The 14,598-nt window shown below is 47.7% G+C and overlaps 1 protein-coding gene across 14 annotated transcripts in view; it reads left to right on the top strand.

Moving 5' to 3' along the window:
• LOC148055386 (uncharacterized) overlaps positions 1–14,598 on the top strand; it is a 137,587-nt gene that overhangs the window by 99,842 nt on the left and 23,147 nt on the right. For 6 of the 14 annotated variants that reach the window (XR_015705550.1, XM_087761246.1, XM_087761244.1 and 3 more), the window contains 4 exons: positions 2,817–2,947; positions 4,894–5,067; positions 5,589–5,710; positions 7,740–7,861. The gene's annotated coding sequence lies outside the window, so the exon portion shown is untranslated. Of the gene's footprint in view, positions 1–63; positions 170–2,816; positions 2,948–4,893; positions 5,068–5,588; positions 5,711–5,736; positions 5,951–6,821; positions 7,146–7,739; positions 7,862–14,132; positions 14,526–14,598 lie in introns of those variants that run through there. The other 8 variants (XM_087761254.1, XM_087761253.1, XR_015705549.1 and 5 more) reach the window with 7 other exon arrangements.

Here is a 14,598-nt window from a genome sequence, read left to right as displayed (position 1 = left end):
TGCCGTGACCTACAGAAGCTCTCTGCTCGTTCCGAGAGCTGTTGGCTCAGCCTCTCGCTGGGCAGGACTGCCTGGAAGGGCTGGAACATCAGTGAATGCGATCACGACTGCGGGGGAGGCTGAATCAGGAGAATAATTTCCTTTTTAGACCAGAAACTTAAGCAGCAAGGTAAGTTTTACAGAGTCCCGCGGTCCTTCAGAAAGCACCTCGTGCCTATAAACAAGCACCCCCATCTCTCCAGTACACCATAAAATCCTTCAGTAACAATCATCGTGACAACTATAAACCTGTTGTTTCCATTCTCTGTGATTTAGTGAGCTGGTGGAAAAGGTGGGGCTGCTGTTTTATTGGGATGATCAAATGTTTGCAGAGGGGAAAATATAATCTGCATTCCTCCAAGGCTACTTTTATATATTGTATCATGAATACATTTTCTTTCCCATTAGCAATTTAACATTGTAGGACACAGAAACACTTCTTCAAAGTGATTTTTTTTTTTTTTTTTAAGTAAAGTCCTGACTCTACGGGAGTGAATGCAAGAGCCCTTGCAGCCATGGGAAAGCTAGCACTGGAGCCTTCCCCACATGGGGTATCCCTGGGTTTTATTTTTCTCAGACAATTTTGAAAGTTTGAGGTTTTCATTCCTAATTGGGATGAAGCCACGTTGCAGAATGCCAGAAGCCTCCACAAAGCAGCGTTTTCCTTCTCTGGCAGCTCTGCTAGAGATAATCGCCTGTCCTGCCCTCCTGAGATGTTGACCGCCTGCCTGTGATAATGGTGAACAGGGGGGGTCGAGCAGCCACAGCGTGCACAGGACAACTGAGGAAGGAGGACTTTGCTCTAGAGAGAAAAGAGGATGAAGGAGAACAAATTCTTTGTGTCTCTTGTGCGCTGGATCAGCCAGGCACATGCAGAGAGGAGATAAATGATGCATGGGGCTGGGCATGAATTTTAGCTTTGCATCATCTGGCCGTTTCTCGTTGTTGAATACTTTTCATTGTTTTCTGCTGAGTTAAAAGTCTACACAGGTACTCTAAAGATACTGTATTTAATACTTGTAAATGTGTAATCAAATACAATTAATAATAGTAATTGGAGTAACCAGCATGCTGTTGTAATTGACCTAAATGTTTCTTACTAACTAGAACAACTACAGTTCAGAAATCGTTCACAGGCTAGAAGTAGTACTTTATATTGGGAAAAACAAGCTGGCCTCAATCTGTGACACACATCAGTGTTAACAGAGCAATGTCCAAGAGCAGATTTTATTTTATTGTCATATTTCTTTGCGTTTTCTGAGAATACTAGAGCTGGATGGACGTAGGGAAAATGTGCTGTGGTCATAGCAAGGGGTTAACCGTGCTCTGTTCTCAGCTCTGGGAAGAGGTGAGATGAGGAAGGGGTGGCAGAAGGTGGTTAGTGCTGGGTTTCGGCGCCGGTCTGGGGAGAGGGTTGAGCTGGGAACCTGCTGTGTCCTGCGTGCTGTCCAGAGGGGCTTCCCTTTCAAAACGTTTCAAATGCTGGCAACTGTCATCGCTGCAAGATGCTGGCTGCCCCGTACGTTGTGCGTGTGCCTGCCTGCTAGATCTGCCTGCTTGCTGTTCCCAAATGTTGTAGGCTTGTCTTTTTTATTTGAATGTTTGCCTCTCTCTTGGGTCACAAGGTATGTGACCTTTCTTCAAGACAGATGTCACCTGGTCACGCTTCCAGCAAAGACAATGGGTCTAGATCCATTTGATTAAGTGATCTAGGATCTCTCCCCTAAGGACACTTAGAAAACTTCCTCCATCTTACATCTTGTGTTGTCATTTATACTCCTGCAAAATGAATATGAAACGCTTCCATAAAAGTTAAATGAGAATTTCTTCTTGAGAATTTATTTCTGATTTATGCACTGATATAAATAGTTGGGGAATGTGCAAAGCAGATTAAAACCAGGCCCAAAGCGTTTGTGGCTGTGAATCCCTGTGTTACAGAAGCCCCACTGCGACACCCCCATCCACCGATTCTGGATGCGTGAACAAGTGGCTCACTTAAGGACTGTGAATTTTGTGATTGATGGCAGCTGGGATGGTGTTTGATGTTAAGCACTGTTCCAGTGCTTTGCTGGACCAGAGCCAGGGAGCTGATTTTTGCAGCCTTGTTCCTGTGCAGTGTCCTTAGCCATACTCGCTCAGCCCCATGGGACCTGGCCAGTTAATCACCGCAGAAAGTGCTACTTGGGCAAGCAGTGCTTCGCAAGAGTGGCATTGCAAGTCACAGCTTCGGTGTGTGAAGCTCATCTCGACAATGTTCTCACGTACATTAGGTCAGAAAGAGATATTGTGGGCCAGATCCCTAGCTGGCATTAATCAGGAGAGCTCCACAGCTGGAAATGGAACTGATGGGACAGAGCCAGCTGAAGATGGCTGTCTTCCGAAGAGATTCACTGTGCAGCCGGACAGCAGGTCCCTCAGCAGAGCAGCTCTCCTTAAAGTAATGCCACCCGCAGCCGGACAGCAGGTCCCTCAGCAGAGCAGCTCTCCTTAAAGTAATGTCACCCACAGCCATCCATCACCCAGCATTTCTGTGCAGCACTTGCCAGTTCCCCCAGAAAAAAACATCAGCCCCTTTCCTTCAAGGAGGAGAGACTGGCTAAGGTGAGAGCAGCCCACGCTCACACACAAACCCCTGGGAGGCAGAGCACTGGGTAGCATGACTCAAATTGCCAGGGAGGCGGAGAGGTTGACTTCATAGGAAAATCAAAAGAGAGCAGTTAAAGGCCTTGGCAGCTGGTTGCCCAAAGCGACCACAAACATGTGTCTCGCCCTGGTAGGTCTCATCAGCACAACTCAAATGTCATCTGATCCTGACAAGTAAGAGAGAGAGAGAGAAAAGATGACTGCCCTTGCTGGAAAATAACGAGAGCGCTGTAAGGAGGAAAGGAGCAGAGGAGAACAGTCCCAGGTGGGTTGTGTCCGATTTGTATTCCTCCTCTCCCACTTTTTTGTCCAATGATATTATTTTGGGGATTATAATAAGTGCTAGTTTTGCAGCAGCACTAGTACTCCTCTGTGCCAGGCACTGTATAAATGCATGGGAGTAGAAAGCACCAGCCCCCAAAGTAGCTGCTGTGCAACTAGCAAAGGCTTGACGCAAGCCACGAAGCATTGATCCAGAAAGGTTTTTAGGAGATAAAAGTTCAATTCCCAAATTTAACGCTCGCTCCTCTGTGTGATCTCTGTGCAGTTCTCTTAATCCCTTTATGCCTTAGTTCTCCAGGCTTAAAGCATATTAGAGATGGTTTAGGTACAGCTGGTCCTGCGTTAGGGGGACGGGGCTGTATGCCACACTGAGAACAGCCACATCACAGGGGCAGGCAGTCTGCGTGGACTCGTACCTAGCTAAAAAGCCAGTGAGATGCCCGAGACTCTTCCACCCTCGTGTGCAGCATTGAGCACAATGAGACGCCGTCTCCCTGCTGGCACTACCCCATTGCACAGAGCTGATCATTAGGCAGTGCCCCTCTATCATCTCTCTGTCCAGGTTTGCTCCTGCCTGTTGGATTAATCAGCAGGTCCAGCTCGCAGGTGGGTGTGCTGGGCTCGCGCTGCGCTTCCTTTCACCACACAATCATGCTTTTATTTTTTTTCCACTTCCAGTATGTTCCAGGCTGAGACTGAAGTGCAAACTTAAAGGAACATGTGTACAGGACAGCAGGCCGAGGCATGGGGCACCCTCTCTCTTCCAGCCCAGGGCTTTATTAAATCCCCTTCACTTCTCTGCGCACAGCTGAATAATGGGTAGCTCTGCCATAGAAATATGTACTGCTTTCTCACTGCATTAAGCATTGGCTTCAAGTGAATTTCTCTCACAAGCAGAACTAATAAAACGACTAAAAACTGCCAGATTCCACTTGACAAATGGCTCAAAGGAGGACATCTTCTAAATGCTTTTAGCATTTGCAGTGATTGATCAGGGCAGGCTTAGAAGCAGCTGACCTGTTGAGTTTTTTCAGAGGGGAAATGATGGAAGGATGATAACACTCCTTTCTTCTTGATCACTATAATTTTTGCTTTTCTGCAGACAATGTATCCAGTGTCCAGAAATCACCACCTGTGTTTTGGAACTAGCCCAGGAACACAATTTAAATCCGTGCATACTAACTGCGCATCTCTCTGTCAATTTGCTATTCATATAGTCGCGTGCTGGGCATCAGATGACACGTGCTGTGGTGGTTGTTGTAGCCGTGTAGAGAGACACAGTCTTTGCCCAAGGTGCTTTATGGGTCCAGAATGAAGGTCACACCCCAGCTCGGATCAGAGCCTGGCATCAGTCACCACAGCCTGTTCCAGCCAGGGCCTGTCTGCAGCCAGGCGCATACTCTTCATTTAAACTGTGTCAGCCTCTCCTGCAGAAAGCTCTGAAAGCCCATGCTCAAAAGGGGGATGCATTTTTCCATAGCTGGAGCAGGTAGGAGAGGGAGCTCTGGAGCAGGGAGCCGCTCCTGCTTGGCACACCCAGCGCGCCCATCTCCAGGCAATACAAACCAGCAAAGCTGGCAAGAGCTGCGCAGCAGCAGCCTGCCAGAGCACTGCAGGAGTTGAACCATAAAGCAGAGGCAAGGCCTAAGGCTGAAGGGACAGATCCTCCAATTTGATCTTGAGCAAGTCACTTCCTTTTAAGAAAGCTATGATTTCTCTTTTTCAATAAAAATCGGGAGTAATACTCCTCTCGGAAGTACCGAGTGCTTTGAAATCCTGGAGAGCTGCTGAATTTCTGGGTGATCTGCGCTAGCGTCTCTCAGCCAGACGAGATGAGGCAGGGATAGAGACTTGGTCTGCTAACTGCTGTAGTCATCCCTTAGAATTTTACCACAGTGACAGCTGTTTTCTCTTTATTTAAATAAAAAGAATATTTGATTAAAAGGAGACACACCGTGACCGCATCAGGAAACCTGCCCTTTTCTTGCTGAGGATTTCAGATACTTTATCTCCCTGGGGATCACAATAAACTACGCATGTGCTAACCAAGTCCAGACTGTCAGGTGGAAGAATCGATGGCTCTTCCTTGAGCTGTTTGTGCAGGTGAATGCTCTCTTGTTTAATTGATGTCCTATTTATTGTTGAAGTGTTGCCCTTTTCTTTTTTTTTCTTCTCTATTTCTTGCTTCTCTGGCCAGGAAGCAAGATTTGGTTCAATGATCAGTCACAAGAGATTAGCAAGCAAGCTGAGAACAGGTGCTCTGGAACATGTTTGAAATCAGGCAGCTCTTCCCGACCCCCGTCTTGCCTGCCTCCCTCCCTCCCTCCCAGCAGTTTTCCCTGAATGCATTAGGAAACTTAGTGGGGACTTTCTGGAGGTAGATTTTCCCAGAGGGTCCGCAGCGCAGCTGCCCGATATATAATTGTGTGCAGTAGATAAGAGCAATTTCACGTTATACTCTTAAACCTCTTGTTCGTTTTATGAATAACTTCTGTAAGTGTCACTTCAGAAGCTTATCCAGCAAAGTAAAGGGGAAGGGACTCGGATGGGATGTCCAGAAAAAACTGAGACCAAATTCTTTCTGCAAGTTGGATGCCTGGGGGTATTTTTGTAAACTCTTCCAGGTGGGCTGGTGCTTGGGGAGAGTAGAGCAGACACAGGAGCCCTGTGGAAGCCAGGCAGCAGCAGCATGTTCTCCGTTTCCAGCTGTTCTGGACCCTTGCAAAGCTCTGCAGGAGCCATTAAGGTGAGATGTAACTGGAATTCATTTAGCTTTCTGCAGGCTTTGAGCAGCTGAAGCACAATCTGCCTCCTTTCGAGCTCTGCAAGAGACTGGCCCTGAGATTCAGAGGCTTTGGATCCGTGTGGAGTGTCTGGAAGACGGGCAAGAGGAAGTTCACCCATGCCATCACCAGAGACAAATGCTAAGAGAACTGGCCACGTTTAAAGACACCAAAGGAAAACCCCGACTGCCCCAGAGGGGAAGGTGGGGCCCGTGTTCCCAGGGCAGGCTGCCAGCAGGAAGGTTGTTATCACTGCATGGTTTGCACTCACTGGAGAGGCATTTTAATGAGCCAGGGACCTGCCTGAGGGCAACTGGTTTAAAAAAAAAACAACAGTAATGGGAGGAACCTGTGGCACATGGGCTGCTTCCAAGCCCAGTACAGCACAGCCTGCCGGATCAGTCCCGGTTGCGGATGGCTGCTATCCCAGGTGGCCTGTGCAGAGGGTGCGTTTGCCACCGCAGTGTCATTATTGGTTTGGTGCCACCCTGTCAGAGGGTGCTTCAATGCTGGATCATTTCAAAGCAACGTGTCAACATGTTCCAGCTCAGTTGACCCACTTGCAGGTTCCGACTGACATTTGCAACAATTAATATTGCTGCGTCTTCATTAAGGGGGAAGGCCTCTGCTGTCTTCTATTCTCTTCTGCAGCCACCTCTCCCCGCTGGCAGAGCGCTCGCTCACGCAGAAGGATGCTCCTAGGAAGGCTGTGGCTGACCATGCAGCGCTCCCAGTGATTCCTGGTGGAACGGTTCCTGTCACCAGTTACTTGGCTGCTGCCCAGAGCAGCTTCCTTGTGCATGCAAATTTCTTCATTAAATTATGGGTGTATAACTCAAGGATCTGTGCCCTAGTGAAGCAAACCGTAGCTCTTCCTGCTCTCTCAATTTTTAATTTTCATTATAACTTCTCTCATTCCTTGCTTGCACAAAGCCTGCACAGTCAGCTGGGATCTTCCCACCATTTCTGTGGCTGTTGGGGACTTGTCCTGACTTCTGATCTATTCTTGAGAAAATGCTGGTGCATTTACTTGCAGTTGCGTTGAAGCAAATAATGTAAAGAGATCCCCTGGCCCTGTCTACTCACAGTAGTTGGTCACTGAAGCACAAGCAAAATTTATCTTCTTAGAATTTTTTTTGCACAATTAAGCTTAAGAATATTCTAAATCAGTTGAACTAGACTGAAATAAATGTGTCCAGCTGGGTATGGCATCAGCTGCAAACTATCTAAGCTGGTGCAATTGCTCAGTTACTCCTGTGCTGGGGAGGTCTCAGTTCTTTAAGGGGAGCCCCGCGCAGCTGGGGCTTTCTGTGGCCAGAGGGGCTGGTGCTGTGGCACCTCGAGATGGGTGGGCAGCCCTGTCCTCAGGGGAGAGCCATGGAGCTGGGCAGGCTGGAGGTGAGGGTTCTGTTTTGTGTGCTCTGCAAATGGTACGAAGGACTTAATGTGTTTTGAGCAGGATAAAAAAAAAAAAAAAAAAAGGCACTTTGAGTTTGTTGAAAGGACAGAGAAATGCCTCGAGGTGAGATGGGTGCTGGGGTGGGTTTTGCATGCTGTGGGCGTAGGGAGGCTGCCTGTGCGATGCTGGTGGCTGCAAGCTGAGCTTGCTGTGTGGCTTGCTCAGACTCTCCCCTGGCTTTATCCAGCTTTGCTTGGGGTGTTTTCTTGCACCTTTTTATACCAAGTTGTGAGCACATGGATGCTTCTTCAAGGGCTGACAGACAAGTAGATGAGTGAGTGGATATCTGTGCTGCTCTGTAAATAACCCATGGGTGCTCTGCGACCTCTCGGTGGTCTTGCGTGGCTGAGATCCCTGCTGGGCTTTGGGGAGGGCAGGAGTGTGGAGGGGGTGCTGGGGTTCTGGCAATGCTGACCAGAAAGCAAAATGATGAAAGAAAAGGAGGGGAGGAGAATATGAAGTACTGAAAAGCCTTGAAACTAATCTGGGCTAAATAATCTGAGGGATGCATATTTTAACTCTCTTTTTCACAGGTGGAATGGATGGACCCTCAGCTGGAGTTACTTGACAGCTCTGCTGCATGTCTCAAATCCACGTTGTTTTTAATAAAAAACCACATCTTGCAAGTTAGACTCTTCGATGCCTTCTCTGTGGGGTAAGTTGTTATGAGGAGCTGGGGGCATGCGGTGCTGCTTACGGAATGCTGTCAGCATTTCTTTAAGATGCTACAGGCTTTAATAAGCAAGGGATTAATTACACTTCCCATGACTGCTTGGCAGCTTCACCTTAATGCTTGAGTATGTTAGCACATCGTTAGTCAGAGGGCAGTAAAATAATGTCATTGTCCTCCCTTTCTCCCCCAGCTGCTGGCCTGTGCTCATTATATTGTGCGTGGCAGCATTAGGTGTGATTGGCACGTGTTCCTCCAGAGGAGATGGAGGCTGTGCTCTCAGGCGGAGGGGTGAGCTGTGCTCTGCAGGTCACCAGTGCTCTGCTCTAACAAGTGTAATTGAAGGGATTTACTCCATTATCCAATTTGATTACAGGCAAGCTCCTGGGTAAACAAGGAAGAGGGAAGGCCTGGGTGAAACCACGCAGCTCAAGTGGCTCTTTGGAGCCGATCTTAGCAACCTTGTTTATGTAGATGTACTTGCCAGAACCTCTTTGGTACAGCCTTTGAAGGTCTCTTGCTTGCTGCAAGCAATTCATCCAGCCAGCTCTGTTGCGGTGAACCTATCTGGCAGGTTTTGTTTCCTGTTGTGGGCAAATCAGGCAGTGCTCGGAGCATCAGGTTTCCAACCACCTTTTCTAGTGAGCAAAAGTCCTACGTTTGTGATTTCCCCTGAGGAACTCGGTATGACTTATCGGGCGGTTCCAACTAAAATGGTACATGAGGTGTTTGCTCCTTGAGGAACTGAGTAATGCACTCATGAGTGCAAGACAGGTCCCGCTTCTTCCCATGCGATGGGAATTAATCGTACTTGTGCTGGAACAGAACTGGGCTGAAGGCTGGCTGACTTCTCATGCATTGATTAGGCTTAAGTTTCAAGAAAGTACAATCGAACTGAACTTTTCAATAAAGTTTGAGCCAGGAATGATGTATCGGTCAATGGGCACTGCACCAAGATCTCTCCCTTGAACAAGAACTGAGCTAGGGCTAAGCTGCTACACCTGGACAGTGTTGGTGTTGTAGTGCCCCTCCGGTGCGAAGCTGGAGACACGTGCAGTAGCATGGAGATTAGTGAACCTGGCATTCACTGCCTAATATACCTCAAATCAATGTCAAAGTACTTGTCGTTGATGAACCAAATTGTTTGGCTGAGTGCAGGGACCTGGCAGCACACACGGTTTGTGTCAGTAAAATGTCTTCTTTAGGCTGTCCCTCCTGCCTCCCTGCCGTGCGCAGGGCTTGCCTTTCTGCTCTGGGTTTTGGGGAGGACCTTGAGCTGTCAGGCAGGGGTTATCAGACTGCAGAGCCAAGGTGTCCCTGCTGAACTGGGGACGTGCCCCTCATCTGTAGGCAGAGCTGCATGTCAGCAGATGCTGTGAAAGGGGAATCAGCACAACGGCTGCCTGAAGGGCCCTCTTTTGGGTTGCTTTTGTCATTGGCAGACGGCTAAAGAGATGCATTTAATTTAAGTAGAGAGAATGACCCTTTAAAACCAAGAGCCCTACCAGTGCTCGCTCAATGGCTTATTGCCCTGAGGAGCCCTGACAGCAAGTCTCCAGCTGCGCAGGCAGCTATCGGGTAGGTAAAGGCACCTGAAGGGAGCATAGCAGAGCTGAGCTGGGCCACTCTGCCCCTCACCTTCTTGCAGACCATTAATCAAATCCATGCTTCAGCAATGCAGACCTGCCCACAGCCTGACTACTTATTGCTTAACAAGTGCATTAGCGTAAATCAAGAGGCATGTTTCAATTATCTAATAGAAGAATTATTGATCCACACTCTCATTCTGAATGTTCAAATGTTCCAGTAGGAGAAACAATATTTGTATATGCTATAAAAAAATCTGAAGTGTGTTTTTATGTTTCGATTAGATTGTACTTGGAGAGCTGTTGCAAGATGCTTTTGTAGAAGTAGCTGTGGCCAAACTGTGACAGGCACGGAGTCAGCTGTGCTCCACAGCCCGGGTTGTGCTGCTGGGGTGCTGGCTCTGCTTGTGGTCAGTGGATCTCGCAGCAAAGAGGGCACTAGATGACATTCCTGCCTTTCCTCTGAGGATGCTGTACAGGGAAGCCCAGGGCTTCATTTTTAACTCATTATCCACTGAAAAAAGCAGCTGTTCCTCAAAATGCCAAATTTAGTTTAAGTATATTAAATCAAAACATTTTTTTTTCTCCCCCTCCCTGCACTGTGGTTCTGAAAGTTGGGGGGGAGGGAGGGGATTTGTGCTTCTTGAAGGCATGAGTGTAAGGAGCCTGAGGCATCTCACTGATAAAACAAACATCCTGAAGGAGAGTTAATACAAAGTGGAGTTATTCTAAACCTTCTGGCTTTTAGTCCATTGTCCTTTGGTAGCTGTAAAATGCAATTGAAGGATGTTCCCATTTCCCTTTGATATAAAACATGGGGCTGTTATAGAAACTTAAAACCCATTCCAGGCTCTTCTCAGCACTTCTTTTTAAAGCAGCTCAGTTCAGCTGTCAATCCCTAGCTCCGCTTTTAATTAAAATAGGTTTGTAGCCTTCACTGACAAGCAAACATCTACAGTAAGTTGCAAACTGTAGAGCAATCCTTCTCAGTTTAAGAAGGATGCCAAATAAAATGTCACTTGCCACCTCTCTAGGAGAGCCCTCTATATTTAAGAATAAATACACAAATAAAGTTGTCACCTGGGAAGTTGTTGATAACCTTTTCCTGGGACAGGGAGCTTAGATTAGGCACAATAGCAGTTGTCTGTGTACTTCATGCAGTCCCAAAAATGTTGCTGGAGACTTCATGGCCCTGACTTCCCCGCCCCCCCCTCCATTTTGCACTGTCAAAAATGAAGCACAGCTTGTGAAATGGTGTCACTCTGATTTGGTGAAACCACGGGGCAGCTGAGGGGTCCTGAGGCTTGTCAGAGCACCAGGGACCAGCGCTGCCTTTGCTCTGCTGCAGGATCCTGGTCCAGCAAAGCGTTACAGGTGGGGAAAGCTCAGCCCATCTCAAAGCATGCCCAGCTGGGGTGGCCCCCAAGGGATCCCCTCTGCTAGCAATGGGATGAAAAGCACACCAAAAGGTGGAAACAGCCGGTGCTGGACAGTTTGTGCAGAATGTTGTTGCGGTGGGACTGTTTGAGCATTTCATTGACAGACCAGGATTTCCCTGCTGGTGCAAGGCACCTGATGAACCTGTCACTGCTTTCATGTTCTGTTTATTGAATACCTGAAAACCCCTCAGAAAGCAAATAAGATTAACTCAAAACGAACGTGGCACAGAGCAGCAAAATCATGCTGCAGGTTTATTATTGTCATCATTATTAATAAGTTTCTTTTCCTGGCCTGGCTGCTTTTTGTTGTATTTTTCACTGTTTAAAGTTTTTAAAGTGCCCTGAAGGCCTTGGCGTTAGGGGAGGCAGATCTCACCCTGTTTTGGGGGTCAGGCTGGGTTTCTTTAAGGAAGGTTGACTTACAAATAAGCAATGTGATTACTGAACTCTTGCTACTGGGGTTAGAAACTTGGTGCCGCAGCTGGGTGTGTGGGATAGACGTTAAGGGGGGATGCTCAGCTTTGGTGCTTGATTCGAGGGGGCTGTTGGCTAAACGTGGTCCAGCCTGGAGTGGCAGAGCCTTCCCAAGTGCCGTGCATCTGCCAGGGCAGGTTTCACTACAACATCAGTAGGGAAGGGTGGTTTTCCCTGTTTTCCAGATGGGGAAACTGGAGCCCAACAGATGAAATTAAATGTCTGAAATTCAGGGTAGCTACAAATCGAACCTGTGCCGTGCGAGCCTGTGTCACGCGTGCTGGCTCCCAGCCAATCCTCATACCGTCTTCTCATGCAAAGGGTTTGTTTGTGATTTTGATTAATATTTGCGAGGGCTGCCCAGCAGCAATTACACAGCTCCTTCCTTCCCCAACCCCTCTTTCGTGCTGCTCTCAGTTCGTAACCCTGCAGGAGATTATTCCACACCCCTTTATTGAGCAGAACATCCTCTCCTGGCCTGAGCAGTGTTGTAAATCTGTCCAGGTGGGAAGCACAAAGAGAGGACAGCAGTTGTATTTTCACTCTCCTGTTTACATACTGGTTTAATTAGGAAGGTGCTTTTGATTAGCTAAAGAAAAAAAAAAAGCTGTGTCAACTGAAATTAATTTCTCTCTAAAAATTTGCTCTTGTGAAAAGTTGTGGTGGTTTGTTTGGAACAGGAATGTGGGCAATGGAGTGCGAGAAATCAATTTTCCTACCGGGTCTAATCATGACCAGTATGAAATTAAGTTGTCACACAGTACCCCTAATATGCGTGTCTAAGTGCATGTTACACTGTTTGCTGAGGCAGTTTGCAGAAACCTGGTTCTTCTCTATCCCTTGCACTTGAACTAGACTTCCCTTGGTATAAAACACTTAAGGGCAAACTGCGATGCGACATGTTGACACCAGGGAGGTACAAAAGTTTCAGAGGAGAGAAGTAGGGCATGTAATAGCAATATAAACTGTTATGAATCAAGAAGCTATTTATGAGCATTTACTTACTTAGCCCTAAAAATAGCTAGGGCTCTATGTGAAAATAGGTCTGTGATTGAAATCAAGCCCTAGACATGATGTAATGGGAAAGGGGGGGTATGAAGACAGATGCAATCAGTTATTCTATAAATAGACCTGCTGTCCTCTCCATGGATGGGGCAAGAGGCTGGTTTGGGCTCTTGCCACCAGGTAGAGGAGGGGTGAGTGAGGCTGGAAGAGCTGCCTTGTGGTGGACCAGAGTTTGCTGCAAGACTGAAGGCAACGGGAACATGGGCAGGTGCCGAGACTGAAGTCCACAGGGGTGATTGCCTGCCACCTCAAATCCCCAGCCATTGCCACCCAGCTGGAGTCTCCTGGCCCATGCTGTCCTTGGGGTTGCAAAGCTTCTTACCACTACAGAAATGTTGCTTTCAAATGCCATCTCTCCGTCAGCTGTAAGCCCCGGAGTTCAGTCCTGGGGACATGTGGAGGGATGTGCTGTGTTGTCAGTGTAGCAGGTGGGTTTCCGAGGCACATCCGAAAGAATGAAGCTGAGCTGCTCTGACAACACGTTGGTGTTTCCTGGATGTATTCAAAGCAGGACTGTATTAGGAGGGCCACTGGGCTTTTACTGAAGTTACAAGTCCCTCCTTACCCAGACTAAAGGAGCTGAGTAACTTCTCCTGCCGTTGTGCTTGCTGGAAACAGCTGTCTGCAGTACGGCCACTTTGATCCCTTGCTGCCGTCTGGTATTTTATTACTCTTGCTCCATAGTTGCAATGTTTAACTTTTCCTTTTAACTGGAGAGGTGGCATTCTCCCTGTGACCTGCTGTGGTCCTTCTGGGTCCCTCGATGTTGGTGCAAACACAGCACCCTGGCTGGGTGGCCATAAATAAGCTGTGCCTCTCTCCTTAATCTGCACTGCAGGAGCACTCCAGGGAGGCGAGCGAGAGAAGCAGCTGGGTTTATTAACTACCTACAGTAAGCAGGAGTTTAAAGGAGGGCACGTGTGTAAAGTTGCCAGCTCTGCCTACGGACTGGGGAATTTGCCCAGTGACCTCGGACAGTTTTCTGGCCTTTTCTTAGAGGGAGTTGAGAAACATAACTGTGCTCTTGCCACAGTGCAATTAAATAAATCCACTACTACCAATAAAGCTTAAACCCTATAAAATACAGCTGTTCTGTCCTGCTGGGTTTAAAAAGAAATGGTTTCACAGAAATGGGTCCAGGTGTGCGTTTGTGCCAGAATGGCTCATGAATGCTTGTTGGAAGGACTGTTGAAATATTTTGGCAGATGTTCCTCTTGGTCTAGGGGATATTGCTGTAGGGAATGAGTGTCTCTGAATAGAGTAATGTAGGATAATATGGGCTGAGCGCTGCAGCTGTGTTGGGTAGTGGAGGGGAAGTCTGCTTTGTACATCTCTGGTGTAGTGACTCAGCTGAGCAAAGAGCATCCCCCGTGCGGTGCCGTGCTGCTGCCACGCTGGCTCTGGTATGGACCCTCTCCCCAAGGCTCCAGAGAGAGGAGGTGGCAGTCCTGGCACGTCTGCTTCTCCTTAAGCACGGCAAAAGCAGGGTGCTGCATGCTGACGCCAGCCTGGTTTACTCTAGGTGTCGTTAAAAAATGTTTGGAATCAGGGGAGCCCGACACTCCTGTAACTGGAGAGAGGGAGAGAGAGTGGAGACTGAGCCCAGCTTCTGTGGTGCAAGTTGGGATTTATGACTTGTGACCATTTTTCAAGTTAGACTCATTGATTTTTTTTTTTTTTTTTTTGGTACAGTTTCTTCTCTTTGAAATGCAATAAATTGCCTGAAGCACCTGGTTTCCCAGGGATCCAAGGCCATTCCCCTCGTGTGCCCTGAGCACGAGGCTGCTGTGAGGTGTGCTGTGGAGCTGTGCTGGACGGTTTGCAGCCAGAAGGGGCTGGAGATGGCTTAACACTGGAGGTGCAGGGAGGACGGAGGTGCCATTTTTACGAAGAGTCTTTATATTTAGGTTTTTTCCTCATGGCAGTCCTATTTTCCCTGCAGTGCTTCATGATCTACCAGGAAGGAAACGCATTCTTTGTTTCTGAGTTACTCTAAATGCCTTTCTTTGTTAATGCCAAAACAGATCTTTTAATGTTGTCTATTCCAATACAAAAGGAAATAAATTCTGTCTATGCAAAACTGCAGATTTTTGCCCTGAGAGTGCTGTTTTGATAATTTTTCAAAGGTTGCGGAAAGTTCTATTGGTAGGTGCTAAAA

The sequence above is a fragment of the Nipponia nippon genome, unplaced genomic scaffold, assembly GCF_047370975.1.
Source record: "Nipponia nippon isolate SJK-2023a ecotype South Korea unplaced genomic scaffold, ASM4737097v1 scaffold_23, whole genome shotgun sequence".
NCBI lineage: Eukaryota > Metazoa > Chordata > Aves > Pelecaniformes > Threskiornithidae > Nipponia > Nipponia nippon.
The sequence above is the reverse complement of the archived record's forward strand: the minus strand, read 5'-3'. Positions and strand labels throughout refer to the sequence as shown.